The sequence below is a fragment of the Triticum urartu genome, chromosome 5A (assembly GCF_056163025.1).
Source record: "Triticum urartu cultivar PI428250 chromosome 5A, HENAU_Tu73, whole genome shotgun sequence".
NCBI classification, from domain to species: domain Eukaryota; kingdom Viridiplantae; phylum Streptophyta; class Magnoliopsida; order Poales; family Poaceae; genus Triticum; species Triticum urartu.
The window spans coordinates 356,084,388-356,107,293 of NC_141877.1; positions in this window are offsets into that span (position 1 = coordinate 356,084,388).

The following is a 22,906-nucleotide window of genomic DNA, read 5'->3' on the forward strand; positions in this document are numbered from 1 at the left end:
GTTTAACCACCTGGAGTTTTAGCTATGTCGACTGCAGGGATAATTAAAGTCTCCGCTGCGTGCCCCGTCTTCTATGGAACTGAATATCCCTACTGGAAGAATAAGATGCGTATGCATCTTTAAACCATTGACGTCGACCTATGGTATGTCGTCGAGAATGGCGTTCCCAAGGCTGGAGAAGGTGTCACTGCTGCTGCTGTCAAGAAATTCGTTCAACTGGACTCTACTGCCAAGAACATCATCTGTGGTCATCTGACCAAAGGACAGTATGGCCGTGTGAGTGCTTTGAAGACATCCAAGCTGGTCTGGGACTGGCTCTCCAAGGTCAATGAAGGCATCCCAACCCAGAGAGATCAGAGAATCAGTGTTCTTCGCAACCTCTTCAACCGCTTCAAGAGAAATGACAATGAGAATGTCCAGCACACATTTGATCGACTCACTGACATCACAAATGAGCTTCAAGCTCTCGGCGCTACTGAGATCACCAAACATGAAGTCGTCAAGACACTGCTGAGATCACTTGATAGTTCGTTTGACATCCTAGCCCTGATGATTCAAGAACGTCCTGATTTCAAGACACTCGATCTGTCTGACATACTTGAGAGGCTCAACACACATGAGTTTCAGCTTTCTGAGAAAAGAGATATCTATGGTCCAAACTATGGGCGAACTCGTGCCTTGAAGGCAAAAGCTGTTTCCTCATCTGAAGAAGAATCTGATAGCAGTTCTGATGATCCTGAAGACATTGGAAGGGAACTTGCAATGCTTGTGAAGAAGTTCCAAAAATTCACCAAGAAGAAAGGCTTCAGAAAGTCTTCACGATCAAGCTCAAGGAATGATGAAGCTTCTGCTCATGACTACAAGAAGAAAACATGCCACAAGTGCAAGAAAACTGGACACTTCATCTCTGAGTGTCCATAGTGGGACAATGAGAACAGAAAGAAGAAGAAGAGCAAGGAATATGACTCTGACGACAAGAAGAAGAAGAAATACACAAAGTCTTCTTCCAAGTCTTCCTCAAAGTCTTCATCACACAAGAAGAGCTCATCTGGCAAGGCACGTGCGTTTGTTGGCAAGGAAATGGATTCAGAGGAGGAGTCCGCTTCTGAGGAGGCAGAGGTGGAATCTGAGGAGGAGTCTGATTCTGGCATTGCAAGTCTGGCTACAGCATACGTCGCCAAGTCCATCTTCAACACTGAAGACAATGACTTCATCACCGACACCGATGCAAATGACAAGGACTACTCCACTCCTACCTACTGCTTCATGGCACGCGGTGCCAAGGTAAACAAACGCACTACTCACTATCAAACATCTAGTGACGATGACTCTGATTGTGATTCAAAACCCAGTTACAAAACACTTGCTAAAATTGCAACTGAACAACAGAAAGCCATGGAACATATTCAAAAACTATTAGACAGAAGCAATGATCTGTTGGGTGCTAAAATGACTCGATCTGAATCCTTAATTGAAGACATAAAAAATCTTCATGTTAAGTATCAGGAACTTGAAGATCGTCATGATACTCTCTCAACAACTCATGAAAAGCTTTCCTATGATTATCTTCAAAGGAAGCAAGAACTTGAGAAATTGAGAGCGGCTCATGAAGATCTTCAAAAGGAAAATGAGTCACTTCGCGTCGAACAGATCGGTTCCGCTCAGGAAGGATTTGAACCACCATGTCTTAAATGCATTGAGCATGATAGTGCTACTTTTGTTGCTGAATGTTCCATTGCTACTGTGGTTGCAATATCTTCAACTGTTGATGTGGTAACTAACCCCTCTGCTGAGGATACCACTGCTATTGCTGATGAGAATGCTAGGTTGAAGACATTGCTTGAAACAGGGATGTACAAAAGTCTTAAAGGACATCAGACATTATGTGATGTCCTCAAGAAGCAGATTCTGAACCGCAACCCTAGGAAAGAGGGTGTTGGGTTCGTAAGGAAAATAAATGCAGATGGCTCTTACTGGAAACCTGAGCAGTACCCCAAAACCAAGTGGGTTGCTGGAAAGGAACCTTCAGCAGATCCATCCAATTTATCTGGCTTCACTTGTGCTAACCCCATTATCATTGATGAATCCTTTGATGCAAACTACATACTGTTTAAGAATCAGAATGGTGAAGTGTTTGCCAGGTACATTGGTACTAACTGCAGGAATGGACCGCCTATGAAGAAGATCTGGGTTCCGAAAAAGTGTCTGGAAAATCTTCCTGTGAATGTCTTCATGACACCTCACTTGAAGAAGACAAACCTCAGACCAAAGGCTTCATACGGTCCAAAGGCTTCATACAAACAGAGGACTCACCTGAGTCACACTAACGCAAATGTTTTGCAGGGAAACCATACTCGGGCATATGAATATGAGAGCGGTTCATCAAACCGTCATGTTCATATGACCAAAAATTATTCTGCTTATTCTTATGAGTACTATTGTCCACCTGCAAGACTGTTTGCTAAGGCTTCAAAGCCAAAATTCTCAGATGCTGCACTTAGACTTATTGCTTCTAAGCCACCCTTGAAGATGTGGGTGGTTAAGAAGGCTTAACTCTCTTTTGCAGGGAAAGGTCTCCAGCAGAAAACCAAAATCTTCTGACGCTATTGTTGGGGACCTTAAAAAACTTGTAGGGCGCAAGATAAAATGCCCGAATGGCATCATTATGTACTTCGTTCCTGAATCGCATGCTACTCTCCCTATTAGTCCTAATCTGGATCTAAGTTTTCATAACCCACTGGTTCGTCAAATGTTTTTGCTTCACAATTCTCTTCGTGAAGCCTATCCCCCTAACTGCACTGTAGGGTACGACACCAGCGTCTTCAAAGTCTTCAGAATGGATTATTGACAGTGGGTGTACAAATCACATGACTAGCAAAAGAAGCCTTCTTATGGACTCAACCTTACGTCCATCCGACAAGAGCCACATCACATTTGCTGACATTGGTAAAAGTAAGGTATTGGGTCTAGGTAGAGTTGCAATCTCAAAGGATCAACACATGGATAAAGTCATGCTTGTTGAATCCCTTGGCTTCAACTTAATGTCTGTCTCAATGCTTTGCGATTTGAACATGATCGTAATGTTTGGAAAATATCGTTGCCTTGTACTAATGGAATCTGACATGTCTCTAGTGTTTGAAGGGTATCAAAAAGATGATCTGTACGTGGTAGATTTCTCAGCAGGGCCACAACTTGCAGTATGTCTTCTTGCAAAAGCTTCAGAATGCTGGCTTTGGCATCAGAGGTTTGGGCATGCTGGCATGAGGAACCTCCACACCCTTGCGAAGAAGAAACATGTCATAGGCATCGAGGGCATCAAGTTCAAGAAAGATAACTTATGCGGTGCCTGTGAAGCAGGGAAGATGACGAGGGCAAAAGATCCCTCGAAGACAATCATGATCACTACTCGACCCTTCGAACTGCTTCACATGGATCTTTTCGGTCCCACTCACTACTCAACTTTTACTACTACTGCTTGCCTCTATGGCTTTGTCATTGTTGATGATTACTCTAGATATACTTGGGTGCACATAATCCTTTACAAGACTGAAGTGCAGGATGTCTTCAGACGCTTCGCCAATCGAGCTATGAACAACTTTGGCGCCAAGATAAAGCACATCAGAAGTGACAATGGCACTGAATTCAAGAACACTGGCCTTGATACATATCTTGATACCTTGGGCATCACACATGAATTCTCAGCTCCGTACACGCCACAGCAGAACGGCGTCGTCGAACGCAAGAACAGAACACTCATTGAGATGGCCAGAACGATGCTAGATGAATACAAGACTCCAAGAAAATTCTGGACTGAAGCCATTGACACTGCATGCCATACAATCAATCGTGTTTATCTTCACAAGCTTCTGAACAAAACATCTTATGAGCTCCTTACTGGCAAAAAGCCAAATGTCAGTTACTTCAGAGTATTTGGCGCAAGATGCTGGATCAAGGACCCACATCACACCTCAAAATTTGCACCAAAAGCACATGAGGGTTTTATGCTTGGATATGGAAAGGATTCGCACTCCTACAGAGTCTTCAATCTCTTTCATTACAAAGTGGTTGAAACCGTGGATGTGTGGTTCGATGAGACAAATGGTTCACAAAGAGAGCAACTGCCAAATGTGCTAGATGAAATTCCTGCTAGTGAATCAATCAAGCTAATGGGAACTAGAGATATTACACCTTCTGAAGCTCATCCTGAAGAAGAACTTATCATCTCAGCACCTGATCAACATGAAGACAATGCTCAGCCTGAAGACATTCCTCCCAACATCAACACAGATCAGCAAGAGCAAAGTCTTCGCCCTGTACATCCTCGTGTTGCCAATGAAGTGCAGATTGACAGAATAATTGACAGCATCAATGCACCTGGTCCACTCACTCGTTCAAGGGCAACTCAGCTAGCAAATTTCTATGGGCACTTCGCATTCGTCTCAATATCAGAACCCAAGAAAGTTGAAGAAGCCTTCATGGAACCTGAATGGATTCAAGCTATGCAAGAAGAGCTTCAACAGTTTGAGCTGAATAATGTATGGGAACTAGTTAAGCGTCCTGATCCAGGGAAGCACAACATAATAGGCACCAAATGGATATATCGCAACAAGCAAGATGAGCATGGTCAAGTTGTCAGAAACAAAGCTCGTCTCGTTGCTCAAGGATATACTCAAGTGGAAGGCATTGACTTCGATAAAACATTTGCTCCTGTGGCTAGGCTTGAAGCCATACGCATACTGCTGGCCTATGCAAATCATCATAACATACTTCTATATCAAATGGATGTAAAGAGTGCCTTTCTCAATGGCAAGATTGAAGAAGAAGTGTATGTTGCACAACCGCCTGGCTTTGAAAATCCAAAACATCCTGACATGGTATACAAGCTCAACAAGGCACTGTATGGCCTCAAACAAGCCCCTAGGGCCTGGTATGACACACTCAAATACTTCCTGAAGAGCAAAGGCTTCATACCTGGTTCCCTAGATCCCACTCTTTTCACGAAGACATATGATGGTGAACTGTTTGTGTGCCAAATATATGTCGATGACATTATCTTCGGCTGCACCAATCAGAAGTACAGTGAAGAGTTTGGCTATATGATGCAAGAGCAATATCAGATGTCTATGATGGGGGAGCTGAAGTTCTTCCTTGGTCTTCAAATATGACAACAACGCAATGGCATCTTCATATCTCAAGAGAAGTATCTCAAAGATTGCCTGAAGAAGTTCGGTATGCAGGACTGCAAAGGCTTCACAACACCAATGCCAGCCAAACATCATCTGGGTCCCGACGAAAATGGTAAAGAGTTCGATCAAAAGGTATACCGCTCCATGATTGGTTCTTTACTTTATCTATGTGCATCTAGGCCAGATATTATGCTTAGTGTTTGCATGTGTGCTCGATTTCAAGCGGCACCAAAGGAGTCGCATCACTTAGCTGTGAAGCGAATTCTTCGATATTTGGCTCACACCCCAACTCTAGGATTATGGTATCCAAAGGGCTCAGAGTTTGATTTGGTTGGATTCTCGGATGCTGATTATGCTGGTGACAAAGTAGATCGCAAGTCTACATCAGGCACATGTCACTTTCTGGGATGATCACTTGTATGTTGGTCTTCAAAGAAGCAGAACTGTGTATCCCTCTCCACTGCTGAATCTGAATACATTGCTGCTGGATCTTGCTGCGCTCAGCTTCAGTGGATGAAGCAAACACTCAAGGACTATGGCATTCATCTGAAGCAAGTGCCACTTTACTGTGACAAAAAAAGCGCCATCAAGATTGCCAACAACCCAGTTCAGCATTCAAAGACAAAGCACATTGAAATTCATCATCACTTTCTCAGAGATCATGTTGTGAAGGAAGACATTGATATCATACACGTCAACACTGAAGAGCAACTGGCAGATATCTTCACCAAGCCCTTGGATGAGAAGAGGTTTTGCAAGTTACGGTGTGAGCTAAATATCCTGGAATCCTCAAATGTCCTGTGATCAGGCACACATCCTAACCCTTATGCAGATTGATGACTTAGATGTGCAACACACGAAGTGAAGTATATCTTCAATCAATGAAGACATACATTCTAAGTGTGAATACATTAATGTGGAAATTGACTTCAGAGCGCCACGATAATTGTGCGCCGTGTCTGGGTCTAATACTTCCTATACGGTGGGTAACGCCACCACCAAACGTTCTATTTTGAAGTGTTTCACTCTTGGCGTTACCTTGCAATGTCCTCACATTTGGTTTGGCTTCGAACTCAACATATATTTATGATTATCTTCACTACGTTGATTATATAGATATATATATACTAGTGTTCTGTCCTCTACAGCATTCACTTATAGCTATGTCTTCTTGGTTGAATCTTTTGAACTAAGTGAATGTGATCGGACCCTAATCTCTCTATGCTCTCTATCTCAAACTCTATCTCTCCAAGTCATATGCATTCTATTGAAACTGTCGAATGTCTTCTCTGCATCCTTGTCAGTAAAAGACACAAACACAACCTTTAAAACCGTTTTCAATGCTCATTTATCCACATGAAATCCGGAGAAGTAGGAACGACCACCCGACAATCCAGGCGTGCGTGGGACGTGAAACTGCCCCCAAAATACCGCATGATGGCCACGTACTACTTAGATGCGAATCACCAGGGGCACCTGAGTAATAGCGCAGTGCCGCCCCTGCGCCTATAAATTCACACTTACCGCGGTCATTATCTCCTTCTTCCACCCTCGCACGAACCCTAGCGCCACCGCTAGCTCTCGACGATGCCGGCGACGAAGCGCTTCGCTGCCGCAACCTCTCCGACGCCGTCTTCACGCCGATTGCGGACATCATCCTCTCCGCCGTCGCCGTAGGTGTCTTCCGTCGCCAAGTTAGGGCACGGAGGATTGAACTGCTCGGCATCATCTCCCACTCCGTCTAGCAGTTCCAAGTGTGGTAAATAAAACTTCTTTTTACAGCCCCTGTTGATCTCATGGTTCTGTCACTTTCTACCATAAGAAGTTTCTCTTCACACAAGTTAGATCTTTCAATCTGCATCTCATAACATGCCTAGTATATTCACTTGTGCTTCATGAGGTAGTTAGATTCCTCATCTGTGGGTTCGTACAAATCTGGAACCAACTTCCTTTCTATGAGTGAATGTCTTCGCACGATGAGGTCAATGTCTTCTAAAATGATTTATCTTCAAAATCTTCTAAGAATGCATATGACCTCTTCCCCTTCCCTCGCACCTTAATGCTGTCACAGGTACATGTCCGTGGGAGAATCCTTTGGTTCTCATAGTCTGCATTCATTTGCAGAATTCTTATAGCATCACATAAATTCTCCTGAAGCCAGTTCCTGTTGGTCCAGCAAGAAAAAGCCTTTGAAGCCTTTGAACGTCTTGAAGCCTTTCAAGTTAAAGTTTATGGCTTCAGAAATAGCAGCAAGGAAGGGGGGCAGACAACGACGTGGAGGAACATCCAAAGATCTGCCTGATGAACTGGCAGAAACGTATAAAACAGATCCTGAAGAGAATTATGGTCAGCACAAGACCCGAATCCAATGGATTCGACGCTATTGGGCAGAACAATGGTTCAAGTACCGCTTCACAACCCAAGAGTATGCTGAGAAGAGTGCCATCAAAAGACCATGGGGAGACATCTTATTCAAGAACCTTGTACCCAGGTCCAGAGATGAAGCTATTGCCCAAAGATTCTATCCATGCATGGTTCGTGGGCCACAGCCTGATGATGCACATCCGTCGTCACTACTCTGGTGTCGTGACGACAATCTGTTCAAGCGCAACTTCTAGTTTGCCCAACAATCAGCGAAGCAGAACAAGAAGAAGTTGGGGTTAGACTTCAACCCTTGTCCCTTCGCACCAAGGGCAGATGGCACACACGACGCAGAACCCAATATCATCGGTCCGTATGCCAACCTTGAGGGCCTCATCACCCGCATCTTAGTCCAAGGGACTGCCGTGAATGACCCTCCAGCTGACTCTGAGTCTGATGAAGCTCCTGCTGTACCGAAGCCAAAGCAGTCGAAGAAGCCAAAAGCTTCAAAGCCGGCCCCTTCACCAAAAATCTCAAGGGCGAAGCCATTGGCAACTGCACCTCCTGAAGACAGTGTGCAGTCTGAAGACGTATCCCACGTCTCCAAGCCCCAGAAGGCCAAGATGCCTCAGCCACACACCGGCAAAGAGCTCACAGCTGCTGCCATCCTGCGCGGCGAAGCCATTGATCTGTCGAGTGATGAAGATCTTGGAGATGACGCTCTCGAGCAGCTCATCAAGAGCAAAGAAGAAGCTGAAATCTTCAACAATTTTCCTCTCTTTGATGTCGCCATCATCCACAACTTCATCAACGAATGGTTTGCCACACCAAACATCAGCTTCGAAGATCTGCAGCTGCCCGTTGGCCTCAGCGTCGCCTTCCAAGGCTCTATTGCTTCAAAACTTGCAATTGCCTAGCGCATTGTTGAACTGAAGCAGAAAATTGATCATGAAAAGGCTCAGTTCAAGAAGGATATGGCCAAGCTCAGCGTGCAAGAAGTGAAGAGCTTCAAGGTCATGATGCACGAACTAAAGAAAAACTTTCTGAAGAAGCGTGCAGAAGCTCAAGGTTCGCGGGAGCGAATGAAGTCTCTGGCAGACAGATGTGTGCAGGCCTACAATGAGGCCGAGAAGCGCAAGGCACTTGGGCGTCCTGGCATCGACCCCAGAATGGCCGCGAAGAAGAAGAAGAAGCCTGCTATGGCTGAACCAGAGGCACCAAGGCAAGAAGCAGTTCCAATTGTCTTCCCAACTACAACGACTGGCTCGAAGCCAAAGAGCCGGTCAACCGCTTCAGAGCTCAAGAAGACGTGAACTGCAGAGGCTGAAGCTAGGAAGCGGAAACATACTGAAGCCTCTCCTTCTGCTCCCACTCAGAAGAAGCGAAAGATCAAGAAAGCTCAGGCTGCTCCCAAAGATCCCTTGATGGTTGAACCCCTTTCTGTCGTCCATCCTGACGTAGAACGACAACTGACAGTTCATGAGCCTGCTTCCACAGAGGCTCCTGAAGCTGAAGACATACCAGCAGCCGACCCCATCGCTGTTGAAGACATTGGTCATCAGGACAATGTACAAGATGATGCAGCTCTTCCTCAGTATGAACACAGCGAACTCATCAGCATTGGTCGTCCTCTGACGCCAATTGCACAAGATGCGTCATGGGCGGATCGCCCTCAAGAGGAAGAAGACTTTGAGGCCCAGCCCACTCCAACCCCACAGGCGTCGTCTGCGTTCCGCAGGCTTCGCAAAGGTCCAAGGCCTCAAGTCTATGCTGAAGACATTCCGGCTGCATCAGCCGAAGAAAATGAAGAAGTACCACAAGATCCTACTTCCCCGCTACACCACGAAGCAGTTCTCCAGGAGAACGTGCCTGAGTCTGACCCTCCAGCTAGTCAAGAGGCGGCTGAAAATATTAAGGCTGCCACAACCAACACTGAAGCCAATGTGGAACCCTCCCCACCAAAAGCTTCAGAAGACAGCGAAGCTGCTGATCCAGACACTTCTGTTCCTGAGTCTGCTGCAGGTCCTCAATTTGATTACCATGTTGAGCACAGGCCTCATGTCCAGAAGCCAGTCCCAAGGCTGCTGAGGTTCCCAGGTCCTGCATCAGCACCTGGCTCCTTTAACATCAATAGCTTCAAGGCAGATAATACGTTCTTCAACAGCTACAAGAACCCCTATTCAAGGGAAAGGATTTCATCAGATAGGTTCTGGAGCTATCCTCAGCACAGCTACTATTCATGCATCCTATACAATCAAGGTCGCATCTTCCCGCACAAGCGCCTTGATGTTGAAGCCATTGCTGGTCTGCCCTGTTTAGAGCAAGCGTTGGATTGCTTCAAGCAAGTGGGTCTGCTGCAGTTTGTAACTGATGAAGAGCACTGGAATGAAGAGCTTCTGCTGCAATTCTATGCCATCCTCCACATCAAAGGATACAACAGAGATCCGAAGACTTGGGCCCTGGAGTGGATGACTGGCAATGTCCATCACGAAGCCAATGCATTTGATATCATTGAGCTCACCGGCCTGGCCACTCCTGGCGAATTCTTCGACGAAGGCTGTCCACTACACACTGAAGCTCTTGAGAGCATATTCCAGAGCCTGAACCGAATATGAGTCAGATGCTCTCCATGATGAAGCCATTGCCCCACGATGCTCCTTATCCAACAGAGTTCTTTGTTGAAGACTTTGAGTACCTTCCCAGAACCATCTATCACATTATCCGGGGGACTCTCTGGCCTATCAAAGGGCACTCTCCAAATGCCAAGATCGAGGGTGCAATGAAGACTCTGATATTTTGTATCCTTCATGGAAAATGCTTCAACGCACAGGATCTCTTCATACGCCAACTTGCTGCATCAGGCTCAGATTTACTTGGTTTGAAGTTCTATGCTCCTTGGGTAATGAGACTGATCAAGCTTCACTCTGCGATCTCATATCAGCCCTCAGCCCGCAACCATCGGATCTTCTTGCCAGATGTGGATACCTCTGCTGAAGCTATATATCCTGAGCCTGCCAAGCAACCTTTGAGTCTTCAGAATGCAGAACACCAGAGCTTCACTCAGAATGTTGAAGGTGTTGAAGCCATCTCCAGGGTGTATCCTTTGGCTGGCACTACACGTGCACCACACCCTGCTTCAACCGAAGCCACTGACAGTGCAACTGCTTCAAGACCCAAGAAGCGCACTCGTGTTCTCAACGACCGAGAGCTTCTTGTGGCCCTTCATCAAAAGCAGGATAGGCATCATGACTGGTTGAAGAGACAGATGAAAAGCCTCTTGGTGGATGTAAATCGTATCCGAAATCTTGCCACCAAGAATGCTTTCGTTACCCATGAAACCTGTCGTCGTACATGGAAAGGGCTATCAATGATATGTACTGAAGCTGAACTTGAAGAGGATGGCTTCACTGAGCGATTTAAGTTTGACACCACACCTCCTAGAAGGGCTGTGATGCGAAGCACTCCATCTCTTGAAGACTCTGAGTTTTCTTCCTCTGCTGCCACCGTCACTGCCAGAATCATTGATGAAGAAGATGATGCTACTTCACCGCCATATGCTTCAGCACCTCCAAGCTCTTCTGCACCGCCAAACAATGCCAACAACCCTGCTACTTCATCTACTCCTCATGGGAACGAGTAGAGGCTCTATGTCTTCAAGCGGGTTCATATGGGCGGGTGCCTTATATTTTTCTTCGTGCTTACAACTCTCGTTTTTTTGCTACATTTGGTTCTTATGAGTTGTAACACTTAAACCAGATGGTCGTCTGCTACTTGTTTGCCACCCTGTTATGCGAAGATAAATTCCGCATGTGCGACGATAAATTCCGCACTTATCTCATTCTGCAGACGTCCATTTTCCATTATACATGTCATTATCTTCATATACTTTCACATGCATAGTGGATTGTCATCATAAGCTGAAGTGGATCTCCACAAGTACAACCTGCCATGTGCATTTGCATTCCAAAAGCAAATTAACTTATATGCACATCTTCAGGGGGAGCCCTTGCAACTTATGAAGACAATTCCTTATCATTTACAATTTCACAGACTATATTCCCCGTTGAAAACTTCAACTAGTTTGTCATCAATCACCAAAAAGGGGGAGATTGTAAGTGCATCTAGTGCCACCCCTAGTTGGTTTTGGAGTATTGACGACAAACCTAGTTGAGGGACTAATGTGTTTGTGAGAATTGCAGGATAACACAGGTAGAAGTCCCTCATTGATTCGGTTTTACTACCAGAGATGACCCCTAAAAATTTATGAAGACATTGAAGTCAAAGGTGGTATATGAAGATATTCACATTGAAGACTATGACAAAAGAAGACACGTTATGAAGCCTATGGAGCTCGAAGACTTAGATCTTTCATAGTTCTTTTTCTTTTGTGTTGAGTCATAGGAACCACCGTACTGCTAAGTGGGGTCCAGGAGAACCAGTCAGAATGACCGAAGTGATGCCTAAACCAAAAACCTATGTCTTCGAGTGAAGACAATGAGAGCAAATCTTGTCCAGAGCCGGACAAGTCAGCTTTGCTTGTAGCCCAAGTAAAGTTGTCACGTGAGTTTGAAATCTGACCGTTGGAACACGTGTCAGTTCCTTAGTGACCCAGGGTCATTTCGGACAAATCAGGTCGGGTTGCCAAGTGGCTATAAATAGCCCACCCCCTACAACCATAAACGGTTGGCTGCTCAGATTTTAGTGCACGGCTTTTGTCGTTTGAGAGCAACCCACCTTGAAGCCTTTGAGAGAAAATTTCTAGCGAGGAGAAAGCCCTAACCACCAAGAGCCAGAGTAAATTGGGCATCACTTAAGTCTTCTTGTCTGAGTGATCTGAAGACTTATTACACTTGAGGAATGTGCATCCTCCAGATGGTTAGGCGTCGCGTTCTGAGCATCCAAGAGACATTGTGGATTGCCAGTGAACGAAGTCTGTGAAGGTTTGGGAGTCTACCTTGAAGACTTACCTGAGTGATTGGGCGAGGACTATGTGACCTTAGCTCAAGGAGAATACGGTGAGGACTTGGTGTCCTGAGCTGCCTGTTCAGGACTGGGTGTCCGGGACTGTGTGTCCTAAGGTTTAAATACCTAGCCGCTCCAACCAGACGTACAGTTGTCACAGCAACTGGAACTGGTCCAACACATCATTGTCTTCAACGAGTCACTGGTTTCATCTTCACTTCCTTTTACTTACTGTTACTCATTGTGAAGCCATTGCATGCTTGCTATATATTTTGTCTTCACAACGTAACTGTATGATTTGTTTGGCTTCATAACTTCTTCCTACCTGATCCTTATTACACTGCAGCTACTTGTCATTGTGATTTCACTCTATTGAATACTTGACCATGGCTTACCTAGTGTAATCTAACTTCCGCTGCATAGTGATGGGCATATCTCTACTGTTTGTCTTCATAACTTCCATGTTTTGAAGACTTTCAGAAAAATCTCCTATTCACCCCCCTCTAGTCGATATAACGCACTTTCACGAGTGCTCGAAGAATATTATGTTTGAGTGATATGTATTCTCATTGTAAACACAATGCTTTTATGAAATTTTATAAGGCTATGTTTATACTTTTGCCTGAAAGTAGTATGATGCATCAGTGCGGCCGTTTATGTATACATGTTTATAACCTGAAAGATTGCAGCCATCGGCTTCAACCCCCATGCATATAATGCGGAGGTGCTCACGAAAAATGCGTGTTCACACTTAACCCAACGTCTTGGTCCTATTGAGGAGGTGATAGCGTAGCGAACGAGGCAACCAGACTATAATGCTTTAACACTTTCACTTAGCCATAGGAGTTTGACAGTGGGGCTACTAGATAGCCTCTGGTGGCTCCGCACTCTCCCGATCTCGGCGTGCATACATGCCTGGCCGGAAAACGGCCCTTCGTTAAGTCGGAGGAATTCTAACATTCCGATAGGTCATCGAGTGGTTGACCAGTCTCATGCTATATCATGACAGTCAGTTTTCGGCTTTCTCTACTGAGGTGCTCGTCCGGATGAACCAGGGCACAATCGCAGTAGTTCTCCTGGTGCTGCCTTAGCCGATAAAGCGGAACGTAAGGCACCAAAACACAGGAGCCGGGCAAACCCAACATTTGACCAAAGACAATGATTCGGAGCTGATGCATATAAGGCCAAACTCGCGACGCCGAACACTCCCTATGGTATTCGGTCTTTATGGTATAAACCGGGCCTAAATAGTGCCCTTTGTAAGAAGCCCCTTGTGTCCAGGTACGTGCATTATTCTGACGTGGCCACATGCCAAGACGTCAGCATCCTTCTCAACTGTGCTGAGAATTCGGTGGATGTGTATCAACAAGAGACAGTAAAAAAGGTTTATGCAGGGTCTTAATCTAAAAAGAATCCTTGGAACGGGTCCCTGCTGCACACCTGCGCCTGTGTCTCTGTTGTGCCGTGTCCTGGACAGGTGTAGCACGATGGTCATCTGTAAAAGAGAGGAATTTAGGTGAAAAAGTTGTCGTGCAGAGAGATAGTTTTTAAAGAAACCATGTATAACTAGAAATGAGTATAAATTGCCACTTGTCTGCGCGCGTTGGGCCCCTTGTATTTGTAATAGGGGTGTGGCCATCAATCCGGTATAAATTACATATAGCAGCGCCGGACTCGTCTAACCGCGTCCGTGGTCTTGACGACCTATCAAATACTTTAGTTGGCGAGGCCGTTTTTAGTGTGCGGCTGCCAAGGCAGTCGCATTCCCTTTGGCGCGCAAGGATCGCTTAATACTTACGTTCACTGTAATGATGCCGCGTGGACCGGGCATCTTGAGCGTCAGGGAAGCGTAATGTGGTATTGCATTAAGGCGAGCAAAAGCTTCGCGTCCAATTAGTGCTTGATAGCCACTTTGGAACGGAGCGATGTGGAAGGTTAAATGTTTGCTACGGAAGTTATCAGGGAAGCCGAATATAACCTTTAGTAGCAGGGAGCCTGTGCAATGAGCCCCTGGGCCTGGCGATACTCCTTTAAAGGTAGTATTGCTATGGCAAATTTTCATTGGGTCTATCCCCATTTTGCGGATTGTATCCTGGTATATCAGGTTGAGACTGCTGCCACCGTCCATCAGGACTCGTGTGAAGTGGTATCTGTCAATTATTGGGTCTAATACCAGGGCAGCCCATCCTGCATGCTGGATACTTGCTGAGTAATCACGATGGTCGAAAGTGATCGGTTGAGACGACCTGTGGCAGGACTCCGCGGTGATAGGCCCTTGAGCATATTTTTCTGGGAGTGCCGTTTTGTTTCTCCCCTTGATCACGTGTAACACGTTTACTGTTTTGACTTCTGGTGGAAATTTCTTTTGTTCCCCAGTGTCTTGCTTGAGAGGCTCATCCTCGTCTTCGCTTGGCGTATCCTCCCCCTTGTGTACAGCGTTGAGCTTGCCGGACTGCTTGAAGACCCAACATTCTCTGTGGGTATGATTAGCGGGTTTACCAGGGGTGCTATGGATCCGACATATTTGGTCCAGAATTTTGTTTAGGCTGGACAGTTCGTCTCTGGCGCCTTTAGAGGGCGGCTTTTGCTAACTTGGCCGAGAGCTTTTGAATCCGGCGTTTACTGCCGTGCTCTTCATGTTGTCTTCTTTATTCCGGCGTTTCTTATTGCTGTTGCGCCATGATTTCCCGTTTCCATCTCTAACTTCGGATGTACTGGGGTCGCTAGTGCTGCATCTGGCTAGCCAGCTATCCTCACCCGTGCAAAAGCGGGTCATGAGGCTTGTTAATGTTGCCATTGTTCTCGTCTTTTCTTGGCCTAGGTGTCTGGCAAGCCATTCGTCACGGACGCTATGCTTAAAAGCTGCCAAGGCTTTGGCGTCCGGATAGTCGACAATTTGGTTCTTTTTAGTAAGAAACATGTTCCAAAGCTTTTGGGCTGACTCTCCGGGCTGTTGAGTTATATGACTCAAATCATCCGCATTCGGAGGTCGGACATAAGTCCCTTGAAAATTTGCCCAAAAGGCGTCTTCGAGCTCTTCCCAGCTTCCAATGGAGCTTTCGGGGAGGCTCTTAAGCCAGTGCCGAGCTGGCCCTTTGAGTTTGAGGGGTAAATACTTAATGGCGTGGAGATCATCTCCCCGAGCCATATGGATATGGAGGATATAGTCCTCAATCCATACCCCAGGGTCTATTGTTCCGTCATATGCTCTATGTTTACGGGTTTGAATCCCTCTGGAAATTCATGGTCCGGCACCTCATCGGTGAAACATAGGGGGTGTGCGGCACCCCTATATCTGGGTGTACCGCGTTGTTCAGATGTTTGTTGTGTTGCATCATATGCTGGAGCACGCTTGCATGGTCCATAGATGGATCTGGTTTCGCCCTCCTTTTGATGCGAGCCCTTGCGTAGACCGTGTATTGGCTTTTGTGCGGCGTTGCTTGCCGCTTTATGTTGGTCGTGAGGTCGTCTATCTGGCCAGATGGTTGTTTTAATTTTTGGTTGTGGGGGTCTGAGGCCTCCTCATCGAATTCAGGTAGCAACTTTTGCTTTGGGTAGCTCTTGGTGGGGCGATTGCCGTCGTACTTCGCTGCTGTGTTGAGTACTTTACTCCATCTGATTTGGAGTGTGTCCTGCGCAGCCTTGAGCCTTTGCTTCTACTTTTTCAGACTCCTCGCGGTGGCAACAAGCCTTTGACGGGCATTCTGCTGCTCCGGGTGCCTGTCCGGCGTTATGTCGTCCGGACTATTATCTTTGACAGAATTGGTTTGTTCGGTTTGATTCTCCGTATTGCCGTGGTCCGGCAGTAGTTCGCCCTGATCCAATGCTGGGTCTGTATGATCGTTATATTTGCCGAGGCGGGATTTGGGGCGGCGCTTACGCCGCCGCTTTGACTGCTTCTCGAGGGGACAAGCCTTCGTTGCGTCCTTCTGTTCCTCGTCGTTGTCTTGTTTTGGTGTGTCCACCATGTATACGTCATATGATGAGGTGGACGTCCAGCGCCCTGTGGGCGGTGGTTCCTCTTCACCTCCCGCATCGTCGTCCATACCGTCGATGTCTTCAAAGTCGAAGTCGAGCATGTCGGTTAAATCATCGACAGTGGCTACGAAGTGGGTGGTGGGTGGGCATCGAATTTCTCCGTCGTCCGCATCCCAATCCTGTTGGCCATAGTCCAGCCAGGGCTCTCCTGACAAAGAGAGAGAGACCTTAGTGAATTCAGAATGTTGCCGAAGGGCGAGTGCTGAAATATATCCGCGGCGGTGAGTTCTATGATCCGCGCCCAATCAGATTCGATTGGCAGGGGCGCGGACGGTTCGGAGTCTAGAAAAGAGTCCATCACCTTGGAGTCACGGGCTTCGCAGAGGATTAGGCTGGTGTTCGGCTCGATCGCCGTTGACACTGCAGCCCCTGAGGCAGTGTCTAGCCACCCGTCCTCGATTGGCGCAGTTGGCTCCGAGCTATGGGTCGAAGCTGATGCGGGCGTGGCCTCTGGGGTACTATTCGTTGGTAGAGCTAGGTCATACCCATCGTGACAGTGCGGCGTGCCCGGCTGTGGCTCGAATCCATCGAAGATCGAGTCTCCGCGGATGTCGGCCGTGTAGTTCAAACATCCAAATCTGACCTGACGGCCAGGGGCATAGCTTTCAATCTACTCCAGATGGCCAAGCAAATTTGCCCGCAGTGCAAAGCCGCCGAATATGAAGATCTGTCCGGGGAGAAAAGTCTCGCCCTGGATCGCATCACTATCGATGATAGTAGGAGCCATCAAGCCTAAGGGCGACGTCACAGAGGAACTCTCAATGAAAGCACCAATGTCGGTGTCAAAACCAGCAGATCTCGGGTAGGGGGTCCCGAACTGTGCGTCTAGGCCAGATGGTAACAGGAAGCAGGGGACACGATGTTTTACCCAGGTTCGGGCCCTCTTGATGGAGGTAAAACCCTACGTCCTGCTTGATTGATATTGATGATATGGGTAGTACAAGAGTAGATCGACCACGAGATTAGAGAGGCTAAACCCTAGAAGCTAGCCTATGGTATGATTGTATGTTGTGGTTGTTGTCCTACGGACTAAAACCCTTTGGTTTATATAGACACCGGAGAGGGTTAGGGTTACACAAGGTCGGTTACAAAGGAGGATCTATCCATATCCGTATTTCCTAGCTTGCCTTCCACGCTAAGTAGAGTCCCATCCGGACACGAGACGAAGTCTTCAATCTTGTATCTTCATAGTCTAACAGTCCGGCCAATGGAGATAGTCCGTCTGTCCGGAGACCCCCTAATCCAGGACTCCCTCACCGACCAAGCCGCACCGGCATTCATCACACCATACGGTCCATTTTGTTTCAACACAATGCATTTTGGGGTCAAAAACGACGACGCAACATATCAGCGCATGATTCAGACATGTCTGGAGAAACAAATCGGCAAAACAGTAGAGGCATACATAGACGATGTGGTCGTCAAAACCAAACACATCGACTCTTTGATAGACGACTTGAGGCTCACATTCGACAACATCCGAACATATGACATCAAGCTCAATCCGGAAAAATGCGTTTTTGGCGTGCCAGCCGGAAAGCTCTGGGGATTCATTATCTCCAGTAGAGGTATTGAAGCTAATCCGGCCAAATCCGAGCTTTGTCACAGTTGGCTACCCCAACAGACCTCAAACAAATCCAGAAGTTAACTGGATGCGTGGCGGCTCTAAGCCGCTTTATCTCCCGCTTAGGAGAAAAGGCTTTACCCCTTTATCACCTCCTTCGGTGCACCGAACACTTCGAGTGGACGGACGCGGCCACAGCCGGATTGGAAGAAATAAAGGCCATTTTTGCAACCAACCCAATCTTGGCCGCGCCAAACATCGGCGAAGCAATGTTGTTGTACATTGCGGCAACTCATCAAGTTGTAAGCGCGGTGCTCGTTGTCGAACGAGCAGCGGAGGGACACAAATTCCCTCTTCAAAAGCCGGTATACTATGTATCCACTGTCCTCACTCCATGCAAATCACGGTACCCGCATTACCAAAATATAGCATATGCGATATTCATGGCATCGCAGAAACTGCGACACTACTTTCAAGAGTGTTCGATTATAGTAGCCTCGGAAGTGCCACTTAATGATATTATAAACAACTGCGATGCTACGGGCCGGATTGCCAAATGGGCCATTGAGCTCCTCCCATTCGACGTAACATACAAACCTCGATGAGCCATTAGATCGCAAGTATTCGCCGACTTCGTCGCCGAATGGACGGAGGCCGAACTCCCTAAAGAGTATAGCGCATACTCCAATTGGATCATGCACTTCGACGGTTCTAAAATGTTGGCCGGTCTAGGGGCTGGCGTCGTCCTGACGTCCCCAACCGGAGATACCGTTTGGTACGTACTGCAAATATTGTATACAGACTCCAACAATGCAGCCGAATACGAAGCTCTGTTGCATGGTCTTCGGATGGCAGTCTCCATGGGCATTTAACGCCTGGAGGTGCGTGGGGATTCAAGCCTCGCAATATCCCAAATAAACGGAGACTTTGACGCCAAGGATCCGAAAATGGCGGCCTATCGAAATGCCGTCCTAAAAATGTCAGCTCAGTTCGAGGGGCTCGAATTTCACCATGTGGCTCGGGAAAACAATCAGGCGGCGGATATCCTCGCCCGCATCAGCGCAAAACGCGATGCGGTCCCCCCAACATATTTTTGGAAAGGCTGTTCAAGCCATCCGTAGTATGGGAAGGGGACACCGGTAACAACAGTCTGGACCCGGCCAAAATACCTGATACCGAACTCTCTGACACAATCAGAGGCTCCACCACCGAAATAACACCTTCAGCCCATGAAATAATGGCCATTATTGCCCCGTGGACAGAACCATTCCTAGCCTACCTAACTAGACAGGAACTTCCAGAGGACCAAAATGAGGCACGCTGCATAGTGCGGTGATCCAAGGCCTACAGGGTCCATGAGGGAGAATTGTACAAAAAAGCACTACCGGAGTCCTTCAAAGGTGCATCTCCGAAGAGGAAGGGCGGAATCTTTTGGCAGAAATTAATGCCAGACTCGGCGGTCATCACGCTGCAACCCGGGCTCTTGTAAGCAAGGCCTTCCATACAGGATTCTATTGGCCAACGGCCCGGGCAGATGCACAGGACTTGGTCCAACGTTGCGCCGGTTGCCAGCTCTTTGCAAATCAAAGCCACATGCCACCCACCGCCCTCCAAACAATCCCCATTACATGGCCCTTTGCGGTCTGGGGGCTTGACATGGTTGGACCCCTTAAAGGGGGAAGCCACAAGAAAAAAATACTTATTGGTCATGGTGGATAAATTCACCAAATGGATAGAGGCCAGACCGGTTAAAACAACCGAATCCGGACCGGTGATAGATTTCATATCTGGGGTTGTACACCGTTATGGCGTCCCCCACAACATCATCACTGATAATGGCACGAACTTCACAGCCGACGAGGTAAAACTCTGGTGCAGCAAAATGGGCATCAAGCTCGATTATGCTTCAGTCTATCACCCACAAACCAACAGTCAAGTCGAGCGAGCAAACGGTCTTATAATGAGCGGCATTAAACCCAGATTAGTGTGTTCCTTAACAGAGTCTAACACGCACTGGGTAGAGGAGCTCGACTCCGTACTCTGGGGGCTGCGGACCACGCCAAATCGTAGTACCGGATATACACCCTTCTTTATGGTGTACGGCGCAGAGGCAGTCTTGCCCTGTGACATAATTCATGACTCACCTAGAGTGCGCGTGTATGAAGAAAGAGAAGCCGAGCTCGATCGGCAGGACAGTCTGGACACCTTGGAGGAGGAGCGCGACGTAGCCAAAGCCTGTTCCGCATTTTATCAGCAACAGGCTCGCAGATACCAAAGCAGAGAAGTACGGGCCAAAACTTATAACATTGGCGAACTAGTTCTACGCCTGCCGGATAAGAAAAAGAACAAGCTCGAGCCCAAATGGGAAGGTCCCTTCATTATTGACCAAGTTCTGACCGGTGGAGCGTACCGACTGCGGGATGCATCAACTAGTCGACTCAAGCCGAACCCATGGAACGCGGCCAGGCTCCGAAGATTTTACGCCTAGCACCGGACTCTATGTTGGTCCCCTCCCTTTGTCCATTTTTCGCATATACATTATTTGTCTTGTTTTCCTTTCTTTCTTTCTTTTCTTATTCCTCTAGGCCTTCAAGGGTCACCTTGTGCCTCGCTTGCACATTACAGATGTGCTAGCCGCACTCTTCATACCCGGGGGCTTCTTTCACAGAAGCTTAAATTATTTATCCGGGCTTCATGCCCAACACATGTGTTATACTTCTGCATGTACCTTTTTTCACCATTATATGCATCAATATGACTTAAGTTTTGGCCAAGATGGGTTGCCTGGCTCTTGTATTTATGCCCTATGTTCCCGTTAATTCGGCTAGGGCATAAGGGGAGCACCTCTGTGATTGTTACTGCTGGGTCAGCTGGATGTGTACCTCAGACTGGGTGAAGCCGAAAGCTAGCGTTCTTAAGGGAATATTCGGTCGATGAACAAAAGATGATTTTTATTTTTCATATCTGCCCCCAGATGTTTTTCCTATGTTTCCTATCGCAGTCTGGACATGCACTTTAGGGCATGCTTACCCAGGGAAAGGAACCCTTAACGGAACTATTCTCCCTGGAAGATGTTTCTTACTACCCATGTAATATAACGTAACTAGTTGGGCACTTGTCTGATAAAGCACTAATGACCCCTACGCCTGGTCTCCACGCATACCCCGGTTTTATATAACTGAGCGGGTATTCGGATACACTCCGGACTATTGGGCCCGGACGCTGAAGCGAAAAGGTCCGCAACGACAAATGATCTACAATCCGGGTAGAAGGCATTATACATGTCACTTTAATTACATAGTCATGCAGACTGATTAAATTCTTCTTCTATACCATCCAACAGGCGGTCTAGCTTACAATCCTGTTGGGAATACTTTGCGGCTAATTCTACTTGCCCATAAACTAAGCTAACGGGGATCTCTTTTCCATCGGGCCCCACAGGTCCGACCTCGGCCATGTGATTTGGGTCTTCTTTGGTATACCGTGTCCTCACCATGGCCCAGGCTTCTCTGGCACCCTGTCGGCAGGCTGATATCTTCCATAATCAGAAGCGCCGCCGTGCTCCTTTGAGCTTCTCCGCAAGCTCTGTAACGCCCTCTGGCAGGGAGACGAACGACCACAAGGCCTGGGCAACACCCTGCATCACCTGCCGAACTTGTTCGTGCAGATGTGACAGCTCGGACAGAAGATCACCCGTAGACCCGGGCATTTCCTCCGCGGGACGACCCGTGTCAGGACCCCGATTCCAAGTCACATCGATCTAGCCTGTAACACATTATATCACTTTGCGGCCTCATGCACGGTATTCCCACGGGTGTCGCCTTACCATGGCCCGGGACTGTTTGCGCCTTTTGGCTCACGTATATGATAGTGTCTCTAGCATCCATATGACAAAGAACCCGGGCCGGCATGGCTAGTCGTGAACCGAAAGTGGCACCAACCTATGGGGACAGGCATACATGAATCACATCGAGCATGTCGGTCAGCAGCGTGTGAATCCGGGTTGTAGCACTGGGCTAACAGGACTCCGGGAACCCGGGCTCTAGCAGGCTAGGCACGACTCCGGATGTCACCGCGTGACATTTCCCCGAAGGGACAGACACAGGAACAAAGTGAAACACATGCTGGCCAGTCAAGTGTCATGAGCAGTAGTGCTGGGCTAGCAGGACTCTGGTGAACAACTAGACTACATTTCCCCATAAGAGAGGCTGCCAAGGATAAACAACTAGATTGTCGGATCCCACACATACCAAGCATTTCAAACATACACACAATACGCTCGATATGTGTAAATACAACATGGCATCACAACATAACTCTACGACTCAAGCATTTATTCATTAGACTCCGATGAGCGAGATATTACAAACATGGGTCTCATGACCCAACAATCATAGCATACAAATCAAAGCACATGCGGAAGCATAACATGTCTGAGTATAGACATCTACAAATGAAAAAGGCTAAGAAGCCTGACTATATACCAAATCCTGCCAAGGGCACAAGATCGTAGCTGAGGTATCAAGCTAAACGCCAAAGTCCACGTGGAACTACTAGCGAGACTGAAGTCTCTCTGCAAAACATAAGCAAACGTGAGTACGAATGTACCCAGCAAGACTTACATCAGAACTAACTACATATGCATCGGTATCAACAAAGGGGGGTGGTGGAGTTTAACTACAGCAAGCCAGCTTTGACTCAGTGGCTAACTTGAACTACGACTGCAAGCAACTCTTTTGAGGTGGCGCACACGAGTCCACATATTCACCATATCAATACCCCACTATGGATCCGC